General features: G+C 42.3%; 1 pseudogene; it reads left to right on the top strand.

Moving 5' to 3' along the window:
• The window catches only part of LOC148182306 (uncharacterized), a 702689-nt pseudogene that overhangs the window by 506219 nt on the left and 175583 nt on the right, over window positions 1-20887 (top strand).

Below are 20887 nucleotides of genomic sequence, written 5' to 3'. Positions count from 1 at the left end.
CCAACGAGAACAGGGTTTACCACAGGGATGGCACTTCTGAATTTCACCATGAATATTTTTACCTTTTGCCACATAAGGGAACACTGAAATTTTCAGAGTGCTGAGAGACAGAGCTGCAGGTGGCTCTGTGTGCCCAAACAGGCATTTTCAACCCAATACATTTCGTGGAGGCATCTGAATGTGCCTGTGTTGGAAATGAGATTCCAAATGTTTGTTTCCTTCCCTGAAGAGCACCTGGGGGATTTCCTTTCTTTTCTTCCAATTACCATTGTTTTCAACAACAGGACAAAAACTTGATGAGTTTTGTTTTATGGCAGCTGTGCTTAAGGGACAAACAAGCCCTGCAGAGATCCTCTTCATGTAATAATCCTTGGAAAGAGTAGAGTTAGTTAGAAAAGCAAAATCCCTCTTCCAAGAAGCCTGTCAAGCTGGTGTGAATACTCAGAGAAGAAAACATGCATTTGCTGATGTAGTTGCCACTAACTAGATCAGGCAATGAAATCAGCCCCCAAGGCAAGATCTGCTGGATGTTGCCAAAGCTGTGGCTTTGGGGCTTGGGTTTTTAAATGATACAGGAAAGTCGTCATCCAAATGCTACAGGAAAGTCATCTCTGCCTCTCTGCCCGGGCAAAAAACTGCCACTGCAGAGTGGGGCTGAAACAAAGGGGTCTGGGGGAGCAGTTCCAGATGGGAAAGAAGCAGGTGGAGCCTTGTGTTTCCCTTTTCTCCAGGCTAAATTCCACATAGCCACAGAAGGGACCCCACAGCTGCGGCAGCCCGAGCAATTCTCGCCTTTGCTGCGTGACTTCCTGAGCTGCTGCCTGCAGAAAGGCGAGGCGCAGCGCTGGTCTGCCAAGGAGCTGCTGCAGGTAAAATGCCAAAAGGGCTGCAGGGGAAAACAGTGTCCGAGGGATGGGCTCCTCCTCCACTGAAATCCAAGGCATCAGATGAGCCCCCATCCTCCTCACTTCCAACCTTGGTGCTGTTCAGCTGACAATGGGGAGCAATCCTAGACTGGGCTGGGCTGGCAGGGAGTGCTGGGTTTTAGCGCTGGCTAAAATCACCAGGGCACTTACTCATTTCTTGCTGGGAGCTATGGATTAGGAGAAGGGCAAAACAGGCTTCAAACTTCAAAGGAATAACAAATTTTATTATCAGGCCCACAAGAAAAAGAAAGGTCTCATCGGTGCAGTGAAAGGGTTCAATCTCACCCAGGTCATGGCAGTCACGGTGTTGGATTTCAGGCTGTGCTGGGCCCCTCTCTCTGCCCGGGAGCCGCTGGGAGGGGAGGCTCGGCCTGGAGCCGTCGCTGCACGCCGGGGAGAGGGTTTAGTGTGGGCAAGATGTCAGCAGCCGTGGCCTGGCCCAGCCTGGGGCCGGGGTCCCGCAGCCTCCATCCCCCGCCCGGGAGCCGCTGGGGTCTGGCCCGGCCTCCCCCAGGAGCACAGGCCGTGGGCGAGCAGGGCCGGCCTCACCAGAGCTCCGTTACCTTCGGGCTCCGGAAGCAAAGAGGGCCAGTTCCCGGGCTGGTGGTTTTCAAAATGTGCATCATCACAGAGGCACATCTCATTTCTAAATGGTGCAAAATGTTGTCAGTTCTCAGAACTAGCCAGCCATTGGCCTGTCTCAGGCACAGAGGAAGATCTCAGCAGCTTCTCTCAAAGAAATCACTTCCGTGCGGGGTTTCTTACTTCTTCCTAAATGTCAATTCATCTCAAACTAACACACAGGGACATGGAAAGGTCATCTAGTCTGTGTCCTGCAATGAGCAGGGACATCTTTCAAGAGATCAGGATACTCACACCTCAGATATTTCCAGGGGTGGGCCACCTACCAGCTCTTGGGGCAACCTGTGCCACTCTTGCCCCATGCTCCTGACCTACTCTGACTCAATCCCCATTTCATTTAAAAAGTATTCCCCTGCCTTTGAAGCTCTTAGCTTGGAAAATCATGCTTTCTTGTTGTTTTCTTTTCCTTTCTGCAGCATCAATTTATAACATCGGCCATGCCTGGGTCCAGCTTGGCGCCACTCATTGCTGCAGTGAAGAAGTGGAAGGAGGAGACATGAATGCACCAATTAATTTAGAACTGTCTTCTCCATGACCAGCTTAGAGTAGGATTGTAGAGTAGGATTGTAGAGTAGGATTGTAGAGCAGGATTGTAGTGCAGGATGGTAGTGTAGGATTCTAGTGTAGGATTGTAGAGTAGGATTGTAGAGTAGGATTGTAAATAAAATTTCTAAAATCTCAACTCCTTTGGAACATTTCTCTCCTTCTGACCCTGTGAGAAAGCTCAACATTTCCTCCTGAATTGTCAGTGTTCTCTTAGAGGTGGAAAGTGACATTGATGGCTTCTTTGGTATGGTTTCAAAGTGGGGAAGGCTCCTCTTCATTCATCCTCTCCAGACCACACTGCCTTTGGAATATGGCCAACTGGCCAAGTTTTGCCCAGCTCTGGCATTTCTATTTGAGGCAGAAACAGCAATGGCATTTGCAGGAAAAACCAAAGGAGGAGCGGTGCAACGCAAACATCCCGTGCAGATGCAGGCTGTGCAGATGTGACTCGAGAACATTTGGGTTCCTGCCACTTGGATTTGTATCCCTAAGTGCAATCTCTTTGGCTGGAGGAGAGTCTGGCTGAAGAGAGAAAGCAGAAAGAGCAGTGAGGGTGCTGTGCAAGGTCTCCTGTGGTGCAGAGCTGTCAGCGACTGTGAGGTGAGAGCGGGCCCGGCCTTGGCCAGGCTGGAGCCCCAGCAGAGCCCTGGCAGAGCCCGGAGAAGCCTGAGCCTCGGCAGAGGCAGGCTGGAAGGAGGCCCTTGGAGCTGCAAGAGGCAGCAGCCTGGCCCTGGCTGCCTCTTGCTGGCACCAGGCAAATCCTGCGCTCTCAGAGCCAAGCTGGCAGCTGGCTGCTCCTGAGGGGAAGCGGCGCCGTGCTGGGCACAGCACACACTGGTGCCCATGGGCTGTCTGGAGTCTGCACAGGAGGAGAGAAAGGCAAAGAGCAGCCCAGGGCTGCTGCCCTGCCTGACCATTCCTGCTCTTCTGCCGCCTGCCCTGGAACTGCTGGCAATGGTCAGCAGTGTGTGCAGCACTCTGGGCACAGGGGGAGGGAGCCGGGCTGCTCCGCAGGCTCCAGCACAGGGCAGTGTCCTTCAGGCACGGCATTTCTGCCAGGGGAACCGAGGCCAGCGTGAGGCACTGACAGCAAGTCAGGGCACATCTGCACCAGCCAGTGCCTCACACAGCTCTGGGACCAAGCGCCTGCAATCCTGGAGCTCTGCACTCAGCCACAGCAAAGGTGTGAAATGCAGAGGGTTTTGCAGAAATATTCAGGGGCACCAGGCCAGCCTGCTTGGTGCTCTCTGGGGCACAGCAAGCACTGTGCAATGCAGCTCGGAGCTGCTGGCAGAGAGGGACTATGGGCATGTGCCTGAGGCTTGTTCTTGAGTAGTGATTTGGAAGGGAGCAGAAGTGTCTCAGTAGGCAATTTGTGTTTTCTTCATTAATTGCTGAATTTTGAAAGACACAATGTGGGCATCACGCAGCAAGAGCACTTGCAGAACTTATTGACTATAAGTTTGTGTTGAATTCCCAGAAAAGTAAAGTGTTGAAGTGTAACAAATAGGGCTTTTGAATTCAGTTAGCTTCTGAGCCTTCATCCAAAATGACCAGCAGGAGGCTGACAACTACCTCATGCAGAGCCCTGCTACAAGGGCTTCCATAATAATGGAATTAGCAAATATGTTTTAAGAAAATAACTTAGGAAAGTAGAACGTGCCTATTAAGTTAAAAAAAGTTTAAAAACTTGTCCTGTGCAAAGAATGGACAAGTGAGTTTGTGGTGGAGCTTTTCCCCTCACTCCTGGCATTGAATAAACAAATCCCTGCTCTGTAGGCCCTACACTATGGAGTACTGTTTTCTTGACTATTTGTGCATCGTAATCACACAATGCTTTTCATTTTCTTCTTAGAACCTTCTAAGCATAAAGTGAGTAAGTCAGTGAGTTGTGTATTGATAGGTCCGAAGAAACATTTCCAAATGCTATCCCGGGAAAGGAAAGGACGCGAAACAGCGCTGGGGAAGAGCGTCCCTCGCACGGCCCTCAGAGCTGCCACCGTGCACAAGATGGCGGCCGGGGCTGAGGCTGTGCCACCGTGCACAAGATGGCGGCCGGGGCTGAGGCTGTGCCACCGTGCACAAGATGGCGGCCGGGGCTGAGGCTGTGCCACCGTGCACAAGATGCCGGCCGGGGCTGAGGCTGTGCCTCTCAGAGCGCTCTGCAGCCTCTGCCAGCCCAGCCCCAGCCCCGGAGCAGCGCAGGGCGGGCAGAGCCCCCTTCCAGCCGTCTGCTTCAATGGACATTGACAGACACCCGGGCCACGGACACAGGCTGACACCTTTGCTCTGTGCACACAAACACGTACCAGACACTTGGGAACCTCGGCTGGCAGCATTTTCAGGTGAAAATACAAAGAAACTCCATGCTTTGAATGTTTTCAAATAGAATATTTCATTTGCCAATAAAAGGACCAAAAGCAGAAAGGGCCATCCCAGCCTGTTTCTTCCATGCAGGAATAGTGTCACAGTGACTGTGAGCTGATGAAGACGGAGATGGGATTTAATCCAAAGCAGATTGTGCAGTGGGTGCTCACCTGTGATATGTATCCCTCACAGTACCTATTTATTTGGAACACTAGGAAGATTATGAGCCTGGGCAAGATATTAACCCTTTCAGTACAGACATGAGACCTACAAACCTTGTTCATCTCTCCAGGGACAGAAAAGGACAGAGTAACAACATGCAATAAAACAACACTAAAACACCAAAGTCAGAAAATAAAAAGTCAAATCTCAGACAGAAAAAAAATGAAAAAATGATAATCGAAACTAAAATATTCTTAGGAAAGCCATAGAAATAAACAATGATGTACTAAAATATCTCCTTTAATTCATTAATAAAGCATAAAAATATTCAAACTGTAAATCTAAACAAAAGCATCCATTAAAGAAACCAAACAAATGTTAAAGTAACTGTAATCCCATAAAAAGTTTGAACAGAAAAACAAATAAAAACAATAAAATGCCCTTTGCCTCCAGGGAGAGAAAAAAGAAAACTTCTGTTCCCAAAGATGATCACAAAAACAAACGAAGAAAACCTTTTCCTTCAAACAACTCATCCTTAAAATAACACCCCATGAATTCATAACCCATAGACACACCTCTAGGAGGGCTGTAAAAATGAGAAAAATGTCACAATAGCAAAATTTCTTCCCAGGCGGCTGCTATTTGTAAAAATGAAAAACCACAAAAAATCCGTTCCTTGTAAAAAAGCCTCCATGACATAACAGGAAAAAACTTCTCTCCCTACAAAAACTAATACAAAACTATCGTGTAATTACTACTGTGTAAACATACCAAGTTCTATCTCTATGTTGTCAGGTAAAAAAAAAAAAGTCAGGAGAGGAAAGGCGTTCTGAAAGTTTTATTCAACATTCTCATTCTTGTAGTCCTGTTAATAAAGTTCCTTTATTCCTTCTAAGTTTTAAGCCTATTTTGCCCTTCTCCTAATCCATATCTCACAGTGAGAAATGAGTAAGTGCCCTGGAGATTTCAGCCAGCGCTAAACCCACCACATTATTTAGTGCATTAGCCAAAAAACTCAAATTAGCGAATCTAAGGCACTGCACCAGGCTGAAGCTGAGGATCCCCAGCCAAGCTGAGAGGGAGGAGAACACAGCATTTGTGGGATCCTTTCCAGTCTGACTTGCTTTAGCTGGAGCCTGGGGGAGGAGAGAGCAGGAGAAGGGTTGGCTGAGTCCTCTCCCCTCTGCCTTGCCCTTCTCTGCTGGATCCTCAGTTCATCCCACACCCACCCCAAGACTCCATCCCCATCCTACTGGTGCTGACGGGATTAAAGGAGATAAAGAGGAGATTAAAAAGATAGAGAGGAGAGAAAAAGAGAAGTTTAAATGCAGCTTAAATATGAAAGAAATGCATATGTTAGTGACTGCTGAGAGTTCAAAGGGAGCTGAAGGGTTTGTGAAGGGACAGGAGCCCGTGAAGGGCTCAGGAGCTGCTGCTGCTGGGAGGGAGGAAATGCACCAATGGCTCCCAGCAGAGTCTGTGCTTTGAGGCTCTTTCCCAAACAGCTGCAGGAGGGAAAGCAGCTGAGTTTGGAGGAAGAGTTTTCTGCTGAGGTTTCCTGTTTGGAGCTGTCACAAGCTTGAGCTGCTCAAGGGAAACGCGGCTCTGCTTCCAGCAGGGCCCAACTGCACGGGAGCACAACTTGGTTCCCTGGCCCTGAGCCAACGGGCAGCAGCAGCTTCTGTTCCCTCCTGGCTCTTGTGTCATTTCCAGCAGCACAAGACACACCAAGAAAAGCTCCTCCAGAACATGCCATGAGAAACACAACCTGATTTCATTGCATGAAGGAGCTCGGACAGTCCCACGGGCTCAGGTTTGTTTGTCAGTGAACAGAGCAGGGAAAAGCACAGACACATTCCCTGCACAGGGAATTCACAGGAGGAAAGTGCAGCGCTGGAGGATGTGCTTGGATACAACGTTCCCACGGCAGTTTTGGGGATAAAATCGTCAGGAGAGAGAAAAGAAAAAGTCCTACCAAGGGTGGGCTGGGGAGGGCTGGTGCTTCCCGGGAGGGTCCCAAAGCTCAACAGTGTGGAAGAGTGGCTAGCTAACAAAGGTCATGTTCCCATGCAGCAATTAGCTGAGAAAGAATTAAACAACAGTAGAGTGTAGTTGGTATGAGATGTTGCAAAGTCAGAAAGACCTTAGTGATAACTGTGAACTGAGAACAGGACACTGTGATCAGAAGAATGTGGATTCAGCACAGATGAATGACCACAAGAATGTGGAACTAGGTGGAGTTGACCTTAAAGGAAATACCCAATAATGAGCTTGCTTTTGCACTATGTATGAGCCTAATTATTGATGTAGGGAGTTTGGAGTTGCCAATAAAGGAGCCTTGCTGATCATTCATATTGAGTGCTGCTTGTCTCCCACCAAACTCATCAAATGGCGCCCGAACAAATGGGACCCTTGGGACCTTTGGGACCTTTGGGACATTAAAAAGCGAAGGCCACGGGAGTCGGCGACAGGGGACGGGTCCTCCGCAGCAAGGACGGCGAAAAGCAACGGTGCCGCGCCCCAGGCGACCTCAGAGGAGAGTCCTGGCCGTAACGTGCTGCCGAACCTTGTAGGGCTGCAACAGCGCTGACGGTAAGATGGAAAGGCAAGCAGCGTATGATTTATTTACCTGCTGTTTAGAAAAGAGACAGGTTAAGGGTTTTGATTTGCGCAAGGAGCTTCCTGGACTTCTTGCTTATGGGTATGCTTACACCTTTACCTCCCACTGCTGGGCAAACACTCCTATCTATGCTGCCCATGGAAAGAGGGAGGGAGAGTCAGAGAGAAGGAAATAATAAGAAAGAAATTCCACAGCAAACGCTGAAACAACGAACAGAATCTGTTCAGTTATGGCAGGATGTGATATATCCTGAACTATTTGCTTCACTTTTGGAGTCACTCTTAACACTACAATCATATTTAAGTTCCAACTTTGCTACCCTGGAGGAAAAGAATCCAAATTTAGATTGGTTTCCACCCGAACCAGGGGGACATGGGGGAGCACTGAGGTGTGCGCAGAGAGCGGGGGCACCCTCGGGACAGAGGCAGTGCAGAAAAAGTTCCAAGGCCACGCTGAACAATTACAGAAACAGCTGAGCAGAAACAGGTGGCTCAGACAGCTTCAAAAAGAGACAAAATAGCCAAAAAATCACAAACTATATGGTATCTAGTTCGAAATTCATCACTATAATTAGAATTTGATAAGCTGCAATGGTCACCGTTGTTAGCACCTGGCCATGAGAGACTTTTCGTGTAACATCGCCCGCTTTTGTAAAAATCGTGCCCCGTTTTTCCTCTATCAGCAAACAAGAGAGATTGAGAGAAACAACTGTATGTGTTAAAATTAACTTTGTGAGGTTTTTTGGTTTTTTTTCTGTGAGAGTATGTGGAGAATGTGAAGAAAGACAACAGCAGCAGAGAGCAGCAGCAGGGCAGGCAGTCCACCCCCCTGCTCCCTAAGAAAAAGCACCGGGATAGTACCCAGTTTGTTAAAAAGTCATGATTCATGTGGTTTTTTAAAATGTTTTTATATACCCTTTTAGAGTTAATTTTGTGTTTTAAGTAATTATGAATTTATGCAATTGCAGTTTTTTAGAGTTTTACTGGAGAAATTATTGTGATTCTTTGAAAGTTTAAAGAGACCTCTTTTTAAAAAAAAAGTGTTTAAGGTGAATATTAACAGAAGTTACCTTGCAATAATTAGCTTTGAAACCTAAGGTTAAAAAATATGGTGTGATTTACAGCTACTAAGAAAACTTTCCAATTAATGTTATCTACAAAAGAGATTTGTGGTTTAAAAAATAATTAGTCAAGAGAACTTTACTGTACAAGACAAAGTTAAGTTAGAGCATGTATTATCCATTTGCTTGTTTTCTCCACAATTTTAATAAGGTAATTTCAATGTGAGTCCTTTTGTTACATAAAACACATATAACTGCATATATACCAATTTGGATTTTGGATTTTAGTTAAAAAATTGGACTTTATGTTTCTGAAAAGTGCTACAAAAGCTGAATGGCAACTTGCCAAATCCTGTGTTGTTGTGGTTTTTCTCTAGAAAAACTGCACTTTGAAATCCTAACCAATTTAAGCATATACTAGGCAAATTCCTGTTATGAATGAGTATTTTTAGTACCATTTGCAGTTATTGTGAGTTATTCTCAAAGCTAGATGACATAGAATTGTGATGCATTTGTTACGTTTTTATAATCTTTATAGTGAATCCATGTTACTGTTATATTGTGTTTAAAAGGTATATATCAGATTTTTAGCTGCTTTTTGTAGTAACAGAATAAGATTAAGTTATGGTTTTATTTGATTTTATTATTATAAATATATTTATAATAATATATTTATTATATATATTCTAATATATATATTATATTATATATAAATATATTATATTTATTTATTATATTTAGGCTTGAATGTTTTTAAGTTATGTTTTATAACTTAGATATTCTTTTAAGGTTAAGTTTGTTACTTCCTTTTGTCATAAATAATTATTGTTAGGTTTAAATATTGTTTAATTTAAATTGTTTTATGTCTTATTGGAGACACTTGTCTAAACTGCAAAGTATAGTTATTTTCCTAGAGAGATGAAGACAACCACAACTGAAACAGCTGTGACAGAACACTGGTGAACACCTGCTTGTGGATAGAAGTGAATGCAGTCTGTGACACCCTTGACTTCACCAGGAGTTCTATTGTTTGTTACAATCTCTGCAGTTTTGTTTGTTATAGCTTTCTTATTTTTCAGTGTTTCCAGAATTTTAAGAAGATGTACCATTGCTGAGGATCAGCTGCCATGGGAGAGGTTTCAGATTAAACCAACTGCTGCATGGTTTAATTGGTCTGGTACCTAAAGCTTCTGATCATTTGATTTGTACAAATGCATTTTAACAGTTTGCTGTGCTGTAAGCATCTCATAGCTGCTGCTATTGAGAACCTTGTTTTAGAAATGAGTTAAGAGGCATCGTTCCAGTTTAAAGCCAGGCCCTGGCCAAGCCTTGACTTTACCTGGATGGAATGTTTGCCAACAGATCCAGATGTTTTCTGTACCAAATCAGTATTTGAGTCACTTTTTGACTCAGCAATTTGACCCTATTAATATGACAGCTTTATCAATTTTGAAGTGGGCTTGGAGAATCATTTCTGGAGGTGATTATCCAATCCTTCACTGATGATTTTTGTCTCTGTTTGTTTGCAAACTATGGGATGCTGGTGCAGTGTTTTAGTAATTAATAGTAGTTTTATATTACATATCTTATTAATGATGTTTATAATTTGATTGATTTTTAACTGTTTTAGGTTCTTATTCATTGTGTATATGGTTTTGTGTTAATGTTGATGTGTATGACTGACGTACATCTCATTTTTATTTTTTTTTAAAAAAAAACAAAACGGGGGAGATTGATACCCTAAAAGCAATTTGATTAGTGTAATTCATTAACTTTGAGAAGTGCCTGTGTTTTGTTGGCAGGTCCAAAAAGGTCACCTGTCCATCTGACCAGACTGTGTGCCTCTGAACACACGAGATCCAGTGAACAGAGAAGTCACCACACAGCCTTGGTACTCCAGACATGGATCAGAAGTGGAGCTGTCAGGACACAGTTGTGTCTGAACACTATATAGACAGTTGCCAACAGAAATTTTATGTTGTTATTATGATGTTGTGTCTCTACCAATTTTTTCAGTTATCTTCTGTTTTAAGATTTAGAAGGATCTGAAGAACAACCTGAACATCTGTCGTGGTTTTAAACCAATAACTAAGAAAATTACTTATTTCTTGCTGTGAGATATGGATTAGAACAAGAGCAAAACAGGCATAAAACTTAAAAGGGAAAAAAAAAGAAAGTTTATTGACAAACTACAATAAGAACACCAGAATAAACTTCCAGAAAAACCTTTTCATCCCCTGTCTACCCACTATTCCCTTGTTCACATGACAAAAGAGACAAAACCTTTGGAACTTTGATGGTTAAAACAGTCCCAATTTCTTACTACAGTCTTTTCACCAGTCTTTATAGAGAAACAGAAGTTTCTTCCTGTTAATTTATGGAGTTTCTCACAAGAAAAACTATTTTTGTTATAGTTTTCCATTGCTCTAATGTTAGCTGCCCAGAGCTGCTGTTATTAGAGCCCACTCCTCCCATTTTCACATCACTCTCAAGTGTGTATGGGCCATGAGTCTAGGGATGGGATTTTTTAAGGATAAGTTATTCAAAGGCAAAAAGTCTTCTTCATCTGTTTCCGTGAGCTTCACCAGAAAACAGTTTTCTCATTGCCTCTCAAGGCTTCAAATCTTCCAGCACTTCACTGTGCCATAATTACTCTACTTTTTACTCAAAATTTACACTTTGAACACTCTATTCCTCCCTATATACTGTCATGAATTAAAGGAGTGTTTTCAAGACCTTAATTGTCCATTTCCATAGTTTAACAGAAAGATATTTCAGCTTAATTAAAGCATCTTCTTAATTCTCTACCTGTTCTTTTCTTTCCTGTCACTAGTAGTTTATAAAGTCTCTTTTCATGTTGATCACTCTCTTTTCTCTGTCTGGATAAAAAGATTAATCCACAAGTCTCATCTGGGAAATGAAAGAGTTAAAATCTTGCCCAGGCTGTTGTAGGTAGTTCTGTGGCCTCGGCCGGTGCAGGAGCTGGAGCCGTTTGCGATGGAAAGCTCCTCATGGCTGCTCTGGAGAGTGCAGTCACACCGCGCCCCAGCCCGCTGCAGGCCCGGAGCCTCTCTCTTTCTTCACTCAGCAGTGTCCAGTGAATCCAGCCACAGCAAAAAAACCTGCAGCCGAGCCAGAGATCGGCTCGGCCCGGCCCGGCCGGAGCCCGGAGAAAAGCCCCCTCCACAGGGGCCCAGCATCCCCCGGCCGGGAGACGCTGGGCCCAGCCCAGTCCCTGCCCGGCCGCATGGCCTGGGCAGGGAACGGGAAGCCTGGAGCTCTGCCGCCCTTCCCAGCCAGGAAACAAAGAGAACCAAGAAAGCTCTGGTTTTACACTTTAAGGTAGGGTTCACAAAGTTGATCCCACCTTTCCATTGCCCTAAACTGCTGTCAATTCTCAGCAATGACCGATAATTGGTCAGGAGAAAAGACGCCAGGCAGATCCCAGCAACTTAAACTTTCTTAAAGGTAAAGTAACTCCATGACAACATCAAAGCCCTCAGTCACCGATCAGCTGCCAGCTGACATCACGGGAGCAGTGAATGTTCCAGGACTGAATCGTGTTAGAGAAATTCTGTAGGAGATCTAAGAAAAGTGTAGAGACTCCATCTAACTGTATAAAAAGCAAATTGTAGTTGTGTGTTGACCCTTTCAGCAAATTGCTTTCACGCTTAGACTACATATATACCAGAGCACATGTGTTAAAAGTAGTTAGATAATAGTTTAAGATAAAGAGTTTTAGCCTATATAGCAATTGTTATATTAGTATAAAGTATAAGCATTCCCCCCTTCAAGAGGTAGTGTAAGCATCTTTGAAAGTTCATTTAACGTTAAAGTTTAGCTGTGAGTTTGCTCGTATGGTGTCATTTACATGGAACAAACTGCTTATGGTAATTGTGCTGTGTATAGTCCTGACCAACTGTCTGCTAACTAACATCCAAAAGCAACAGAACATATGGGTCACTCTGGCACATTGAACTGGCCAAAGGTCAATGTGTTTGAGCCTAGCCACCCCTGGAGATCCCTTTTTTTTGCACCTGTCTCATAGGAGTCCCCTGAGTGGGATCCTCAAGCAGCATTTAAAGGTTTAGTTAGTAATGAGACCCAACTGAATGGAATTGGCAATGTTGCAAGAGTGCAATCGCACTGTTGGCTTCACATTAAGACAACTTGAAGCTTGCTGGCAAGCAAAAATTGCCAATGTTCTTAATATTACCATAGGCCCCCCCCCCAGAAGAATGAGATTTGTTAGGTTCCACCAATACCTCAGGTGGATGGATAATGTTTTGAACTCCCAACAGAAGCCATTCTAACAAAGTAATGCAGCACTGGGCTGCAGTCAACCCTATAGCTGATCTCGTTACTCACACTGAGAGTAAAGCCTTTATTTGTGGTGCAATCTCACAGGACAATTACCAAAGTGATTACCTAGTTCCATATTCCTAATCTGTGGAGATAGAGCATGGAATGAGATTCCTGCTAATCCACATAGAAAACCCTGTTATTTTGGGAAACTTACTTTGTTTCCATCCAAGCTTACACCAATTGCTGAATGTAGTTGATAAAATAAAAAACATCAGTCAAAGTGAAGCCTGAATTAATTAAAGCTTAGCAACTCTAAAAAGGCTCGCTTGTTAGACTAAGAAAGAATTGAACTTAACATCCACAATGTTAAGTGAGCTTTCAGCCGATGTGAGTAGTGTACGTCTTGCAGTATTACAAAATCGAGCTGCAATTGACTTTTTGCTCTTAGCACAAGGACATGGTTGTGAGGAGTTTGAAGGCATGTGCTGCTTGAATCTTATTGATCATTCAGTTTCCATCCATAAGCAACTACAACAGCTACAGGATGGGTTACATGCCCTGAAAGAAGATAGTGACCCCATTGGAAGTTGGTTCGCCAGCTGGGGCATCACTGGATGGTTGAGGTCTCTTGTGCTAGAAGGGGGATGGACTTTACTTATAATGTTAATCGGGATGAAAGTATAAATTGTATGTTATCTTGTCTTCATAAAAGTCTAGAATGAGTCACATCCAAAGCCTGGTTTGTGCAAAAAGAGAAAGGGGGAATTGTTGCTATATTTTATATATTAGTAAAGGCCTGTCTGCACAAACCAGTCTTTGAAATAAGTCGTGATATTAAAGGCTAAAGTTCTTGAAACCTTCCTGCAGAAGAGAGAGTAAAGCAAAACAATATCCTTGTGTACAGGAGAAAAAATGTAAACCTGTGTGTGTTAGCCAATAGTAACTTGCTCTGCCCACGGACCCTGTAGAACCCTATAAAAGGTGTGCTAAAGATATAAAAGATAAAGATAAATACAGAAAAAAATGTCCTGAAACCAGAAAATAATAAAGGCACTGATGTGAGATCCACACCCACCATCTTCTGGCTCTCCAGTTTGTGACAACATCCAGGACAACGCTTACATCAATCAAGGATTCGAAGAACATCAAGTATAAACTCAGAAACAAAAGACTGTATCAAGTGAAAACATTTGCACTTATAGTGAAGTGAAAATGCTTTCAAAGGGGGGAATGATAGTAAAAGGTTTTGAAATCTTAGAAAATTTGGGGACTTAGAAATAAAGTTAGGTTTGGCAAGCCTGGGAAAAGTAGGCTCTGGGAAATGTTAGGCCTTGTACTTGCTAAAGATCAGGTGAAACTGCACCTGTGTAATCAGTAGATGATAAATGATACAATTGTTAGATGTGGTTAGATATAATTATTGTTTAAAGAACATGAGGAACAATGTTAGGGGGCTGAGGGGGATCATGAGAAATCCATGCTTGGGTAACATCAATGTATACAATAGAACAATGTCAGTTTAATAATTAATATGTAAGTTGTATAAGGATAGATGATAAAAACATGTTCAACTCAAAACCTAGGGGTCAGATTTGGGTATGTGCACCCCTAAAACCCAGAGCTCTTCAATAAAGCACCTTCATTTAATCATTCCATGATTATCTGTGTTCCCAAACGCTAACAATTTAATCAGATTTTACTAGAATTTTGTGGGATTTTCTGTAAAAATTTGTGGGATATTGAGGAAAATTAGGGAATTTTGTGGAAATTTTTCTGGAATTTTGAGGCATTTTTCTGGAATTTTGTGCAACTTTCTGATGACTTTGTGGGATGTTTCTGGAATTTAGTAGGGTTTTGAGAAGATTTAGGGAATTTTTTTGATTTTTTCTGGAATTTTGTGGGATTTTTTTAGAATTATTCTGGGATTTTGAGGAGATTTTGTGGGATGATTCTGGAATTTTGTGAGGTTTTCATAGAATTTTGTGGGATTCTGAGGAGACTTGAAGAAGTTTGATGCATTTTTCTTAGATTTTGTGGAAAATTGTGGAGATTTTGTGGGATGTTTCAAAAATTTGATAAAGTGAGAAGATTTAAGGAATTTCGTGGGATTTTTTTTAAATGTGGAATTTCTCTTGAATTTTGCGTGATTTTCTAAAATTTTGTGGGCTTTTTGTGGAATTTTCAGGTAATTTGTGGACATTTTGTGGGATGTTTCTGGAATTTGCTAGGGTTTTGAGAAGATTTATGGAATTTTGTGGGTCTTTTCTGCAATTTTGTGGGATTTTTTCGGAATGTTGTGGGATTTTTCTGCAATTTTGTGGGATATTGATGAGACTTGAAGAATTTTGAAGGATATTTCTGGAATTTGGTGGAAATTGGAGGAGAATTTATGGGATGTTTCTGGAATTTGGTAGGGTTTTGAAAAGACGTAGGGAATTTTGTCGGATTTTTTCGGAATGTTTTAGCATTGTCCTGTAATTTTGTGGGATATTGAGGAGGTTTTTTTGGATGTTTCTGGAATATTGAAGGGTATTTCTGGAATTTTGTGGAAATTGGAGGAGTTTTTGGGGATGTTTCTGGAATTTGGTGGGCTTATGAGAAGATTTAGGGAATTTCATGGGGTTTTTTTCTGGAATTTTGTGGGGTGTGTTTGGAATTTGGTGGATTTTCCTTGGAGTGTTGTGGAATTGTCTGGAATTTTGTGAGATATTGAGGAGACTTGAAGAATTTTGAGGGATTTTTCTTACATTTTGTGGAAATTTGTAAAGATTTTGTGGGATGTTTCTGGAATTTGGTAGGGTTTTCAGAAGTTTTAGGGAATTTCGTGGTTTTTTTCTGGAATTTTGTGGGGTGTTTTCGGAATTCTGTGGGATTTCCTGTTGTAGTTAGGGCCTGGCGGAGCGGAAGACACCGGGATGTAACGGAAAGTCAGCAGACCCCCCTCTCTGTTAGGATAGCAAGGCCCCTTGTAATTAGCCAATAGCACCTAAGTGTGATGTAAGCAGATGGGAGTAACACAGTGACCCTAAGCTATAAAATGTTAAATTCTTCTGCAATAAACGCCATATTCGTCATCCATCACATTGATGCTGTGGGATGTGGTCCGTGCGGCTGAGGATAGCCGCCCATGCTGGAGCTGGTCAGGGCGCCTGCCTTGCTTGAAAACTCAACATCTGGTGCCAGAAACCCGGGAGGAAAAGTGGGAAGAAACATGAGAAGAAATTCAAAATCAAGAATACCCTGAATCAGCTGGCAGCGGCCAAGAGAGCTGGACTATTCTTGGCGAAGGAAATCCTGCGCCCAGAAGGAAGATGGAATCACTGATAAAGGTCGTATCTGAATTATATAAGCAGTGGGGGATAGATTGTAAATCTAAGGATTTTATGCTTGCTGTTACACAGCTTTTACAAATGGGTGTTATAGAGCAGCCAGTGGACATTGTTCACCCTGAGGTGTGGGAGAAATGTACCAGAGCTCTGGCTAATGAAACTGTAGATTCTGGTAATATGAAGCATTTTAAGTCATGGGGTAAGGTCGTTAAGGCCTTGAAAAAAGCTAGACAGAAGCAAGAAACCTGGATGGCAGCAAAAGACTGTCTCTTGGTCACCCCAAAACTAGGAGTTAGTGCTATAACACAAACTTTAGAGCCTCCAGATGAGAACAGCTCAGCTGAGCAGAAGGGGACACAGGAGAACAATATGCCCCCTAAAACCCCAAACCCTGAGCTGCCCTCAGAGGGGCAACAGAAAGCAAAAGATTTTTGGAAAAATTTAACAGAAAAAGCCAGAAATGTAGCAAAGACAGTAAGGGGAGAAACATCCCCCCGAAAACTTAAAGATGGCGCTGAGAAAAAAAGTTATAAAGCGGGAAAAAATGTCTTTAACAAAGAACAAAGACTGGCCTTGAAAGATGGGCACAGGCGGGAAGTTGAGAGAGATAAGAATTGTGGAAAAGAAAGTGGGGGATGGGTACAGAATGATTGGAATGCAAAGGGAGCAAGAGGAGAGACCAGGGGCAAAACAGAGCCTGGAGTGAGGGGCGGAGGGAAAGGCGGGGTAAAAGGCAGAGTGGAGGGTGGAATGAAAGGCGTGGAGAACCAGGAGGGAGGGAACAGCTCGCCCACAGGGGTGGCAGGCGGGGCCGGAGCCCCAGAAAAAGGCACGGAAAACAGGAAGTAACCAGCCAGTCAAATTCTGACTCCGACTGAGATACTAGCGAGGAATGGCTGGAGCCTGAGTCCTCAGAAGAAGAAACAGTAAAGAATGGGAAGGGGGATGGGAGCAGAGCTGTGGCAGCAGAGCCAGCGGTTCACCCCCCCCACTCCCTCTCTAAGAAGAAGCGCCGGGATAATACCCAGTTTGTTACAAAGTCATGATTTATTGAGTTTTTAAAAGGTGTTTATATACCCTTTTGGAGTTAATTTTGTGTTTTAAGTAATTATGAGTTTATGCAGTTGGAGTTTTTTAGAGTTTTTTCTCAGATTCAAAACCAGCCCGGCGCGGACGGGTTTAGCGAAACACACACACGGTAGCACACAGCAGCCAGAAACGCTGTCGCCATGGTAACCACCGGTGAAACAAGGAACAGCAACTTTGATGAAACCGCGGAAAACAAAGCAACAAAACAAAAGAAAAACAACAAAAAGCTGGACATTCTGGAGAGGGATAAAAAAGACAATTCAATAATTTATAAATTATATTGTTTGTAAATCAGCAAATTGTTATAATCAAGATTCAGATTTAAAAATAAGTTTCTGTTGAATGAAGTGCCTTTAAAAATAGATTTAGAAGTTTAAATGTTGTATTTCTGTATCCCAAAAAACTTAAAAGATTTTTGTTTTGTTTTAGTAATCTTAAAATTATGTTAACCATATATTACCCATTTGCTGGGTTTTTCACAATTTTAATAAGGAAATTTTGATGTGAATCTTTTTGTTGTATAAAACACATATAACAACATATATACCAATTTGGATTTTGAATTTTAGTTTAAAAATTAGGCTTGAATGTTTTGAAGTTAAGTTGTATAACTTGGATATTCTTTAAAAATTAAATTTTGTTATTTCCTTTTGTTATAAATGATTATTGTTAAGTTTAAATGTTGTTTAATTTAAATTGTTTTATGTTTTATTGGAGACACTTGTTTAAATTGCAAAATATAGTTATTTTCCTAGAGATATGAAGACAGCTACAACTGAAACAACTGTGTTAAGCACTGATGAACACCTGCTTGTGGACAGAAATGAATACAGTCTGTGACACCCATGACTTCATTGAGAGTTCTATTGAGTTGTTGCAATTTCTGCAGTTTTGTTTGTTATAGCTTTCTTATTTTTCAGTGTTTCCAAAATTTTAAGATGTACCATTGCTGAAGATCAGCTGCCATGGGAGAGGCTTCAGATTAAACCAACTGCCGAATGATTTAATTAGTCTGGTACCTAAAGTTTTTAATTATTTGTTTTGTACAAATGCATTTTAATAGTTTGCTGTGCTGTAAGCATCTCATAGCTGTTGCTATTGAAAACCTTATTCTAAAAATGAGTTAAGAGGCATCTTTCCAGTTTAAAGTCTAAGGCCCTGGCCAAGTCTTAACTTTACCTGGACAGAATGTTTGCTAGCAAATCCAGATGTTCTTTGTACCAAATCAGTATTTGAGTCACTTTTTGAATCAGCAATTTGACCCTATTAATATGACAGCTGGATCAATTTTGAAGTGAGCTTGGAGAATCATTTCCGGAGGTGATTATCCAATCCTTCACTGATGATTTTTGTCTCTGTTTGTTTGTTAACTATGGGATGCTAGTGCAGTGTTTTAATAATTAACAGTACTTTTATATTAATTGATTTTCAACTGCTATAGGTTTTTACTAATTGTGTATAAGGTTTTGTGTTAATGTTGAACAGAAATACATCTCATTTTTATTTTTTAGAGAAAATGGGGGAGATTGATACCCTAAAAGCATTTGATTAGTGTAATTCATTAACTTCAAGGAGAGAAGTGCCTGTGTTTTGTTGGCAGGTTCAGAAAGGTCACCTATCCATCTGACCAGACTGTGTGCCTCTGAACACACGAGATCCAGTGAACAGAGAAGTCACCACACACCCTTGGTACTCCAGACATGGATCAAAGTGGAGCTGTCAGGACACAGTTGTGTCTGAACACTATATAGACAGTTACCAACAGAACTTTTATGTTGTTATTATGATGTTGTGTCTCTATCAATTTTTCAGTTATCTTTTGTTTTAAGATTTAAAAGATTGTGAAGAACAACTTGAACATCAAAGCCCTCAGTCACCGATCAGCTGCCAGCTGACATCACAGGAGCAGTGGACATTCCAGGACTGAATCATGTTAGAGAAATTTTATAGAAGATTTAAGAAGTGTAGAGACTCTATCTAACTATGTATAAAGCAAATTGTTTTCACGCTTAGACTATATATATACGTGTGTTAAAAGTAGTTAAATAATAGCTTAAGGTAAAGTGTCTAGCTTGTATAGTAATTGTTATGTTAGTATAAAGTATAAGTATTTTCCTTTAAGAGGCAGTGTAAGCATTTTTGAAAGTTCATTTAACTTTAAATTTTAGCTGTGAGTTTGCAAGTATGATGTCATTTATATAGTAAACTGTTTATAGTAATTGTGTTGTTTATAGTTATAACACCTGAAGCAGTGGGCTAAGCTCCTGCATTTATATCCAAAACTTTAACTCCTCTGTTGACTTCTGTGGATTAGCTGTTATTATCCCCAGAGTCCTATACCACTCCAAAGAAGAAGTGAACCAGTACCTTGAGCGAGCAGGCCGCCTTCAGAAAAGAGAGCTGTTGACAGGACTGTCAATAGCAATGCTGCTTGGCTTGGGAGCAACCGGAGCAGCCACAGGTGTCTCCAGACACCTGGTAACCCAGAGTCAGAGTCTCTCTTAGCTATAAATGACTGTAGATGAAGATCTACAGAGAATTGAGAAATCCATATCCTTTCTAGAAAAATCAGTCTCCTCACTCTCTGAAGTTGTTTTACAGAACAGGCGAGGTCTCGACCTTCTATTCATGCAGCAAGGAGGCCTCTGCATCGCCCTGAAAGAAGAGTGCTGCTTCTACACAGACCACACCGGAGTAGTGAGAGACACCATGGCAGAGCTACGAGACAGGCTGTCTCAACGGAAGGCAGAGAAAGAAGCTCAGCAAAACTGGTTCCAATCCTAGTTCAGTCAAGCTCCGTGGCTAGCCACCCTGGTGTCTACCCTGATTAGACCAGTTGTGATGATTTTACTTGTGCTGATCTTTGGACCATGTATTTTAAATAAGCTTGTGTCCTTTGTTAAGAACCGATTAGAAAAAGTTAACATTCTGTTTATAGAAAGGCAACAGATGCTTTAAAATATACTTAGTTATTACATGTGTTTTATATTTACCAATGAAAATCGTAGTATCTATTTTATAAGCTTTTAGCTTTTTAGTTAAGTATAATGTATCCTATATTTTACTTAATTTTATATTATCCATTTTTAAAATTTTTATATTTTAGCAAATTAATTATTCATAAAGAGAGGGGAATATGTTCTAGTTTAAGGCCTGGTGGAGCGGAAGATACCAGGATGTAACGGAAAGTCAGCAGACCCCCCTCTCTGTTAGGATAGCAAGGCCCCTTGCAATTAGCCAATATCACCCAAGTGTGATGTAAGCAGATGGGAGTAACACAGTGACCCTAAGCTATAAAATGTTGAATTTCCCTGTAATAAATCGCCATATTCACCATCCATCACATTGATGCTGTGGGATGTGGACCGTGCGGCTGAGGATAGCCGCCCGTGCTGACTCTAGCCAGGGTGCCTGCCTTGCTTAAAAACCCACAACCATGTCATCTCACCCTTGGCCAGTACATGAGGTAAGGTCACCATGCCAATAACAGCCTCATTGTTACTGTTCCTCTTTCACAGGTTAACTTCCCATCAATTGATCAATCCATTGTTCCTCTTAAGGGTCAAATTCCCTGCAGTTAACCCATAAGGTTTCCTTCAAAGTCTGTTCTTCGTCATCCTGTTGACGTGCACAACAGAGGACCAAATACGGCAGGGCCTTAGACACAACTTTGGTCCCTGACACACACACAGGCTCCTTGTCCCACCACTGGCCTTCAGTAACACCTTTAACTCCACAATGCTGTGGAACTGGACCTTCAGCACAGGGACCTTTCCAGCCTGATCTGTGCTCCTTCCTCTGTGTCTCTGCACAAAACACGGTGCAGGAGAGAACGGCAGGA

The sequence above is a fragment of the Pseudopodoces humilis genome, chromosome 33 (genome assembly GCF_049639895.1).
Source record: "Pseudopodoces humilis isolate 2021_Gansu_Grassland_sample_001 chromosome 33, ASM4963989v1, whole genome shotgun sequence".
Lineage (NCBI taxonomy): Eukaryota > Metazoa > Chordata > Aves > Passeriformes > Paridae > Pseudopodoces > Pseudopodoces humilis.
This window is presented reverse-complemented; position numbering and strand designations above follow the sequence as displayed.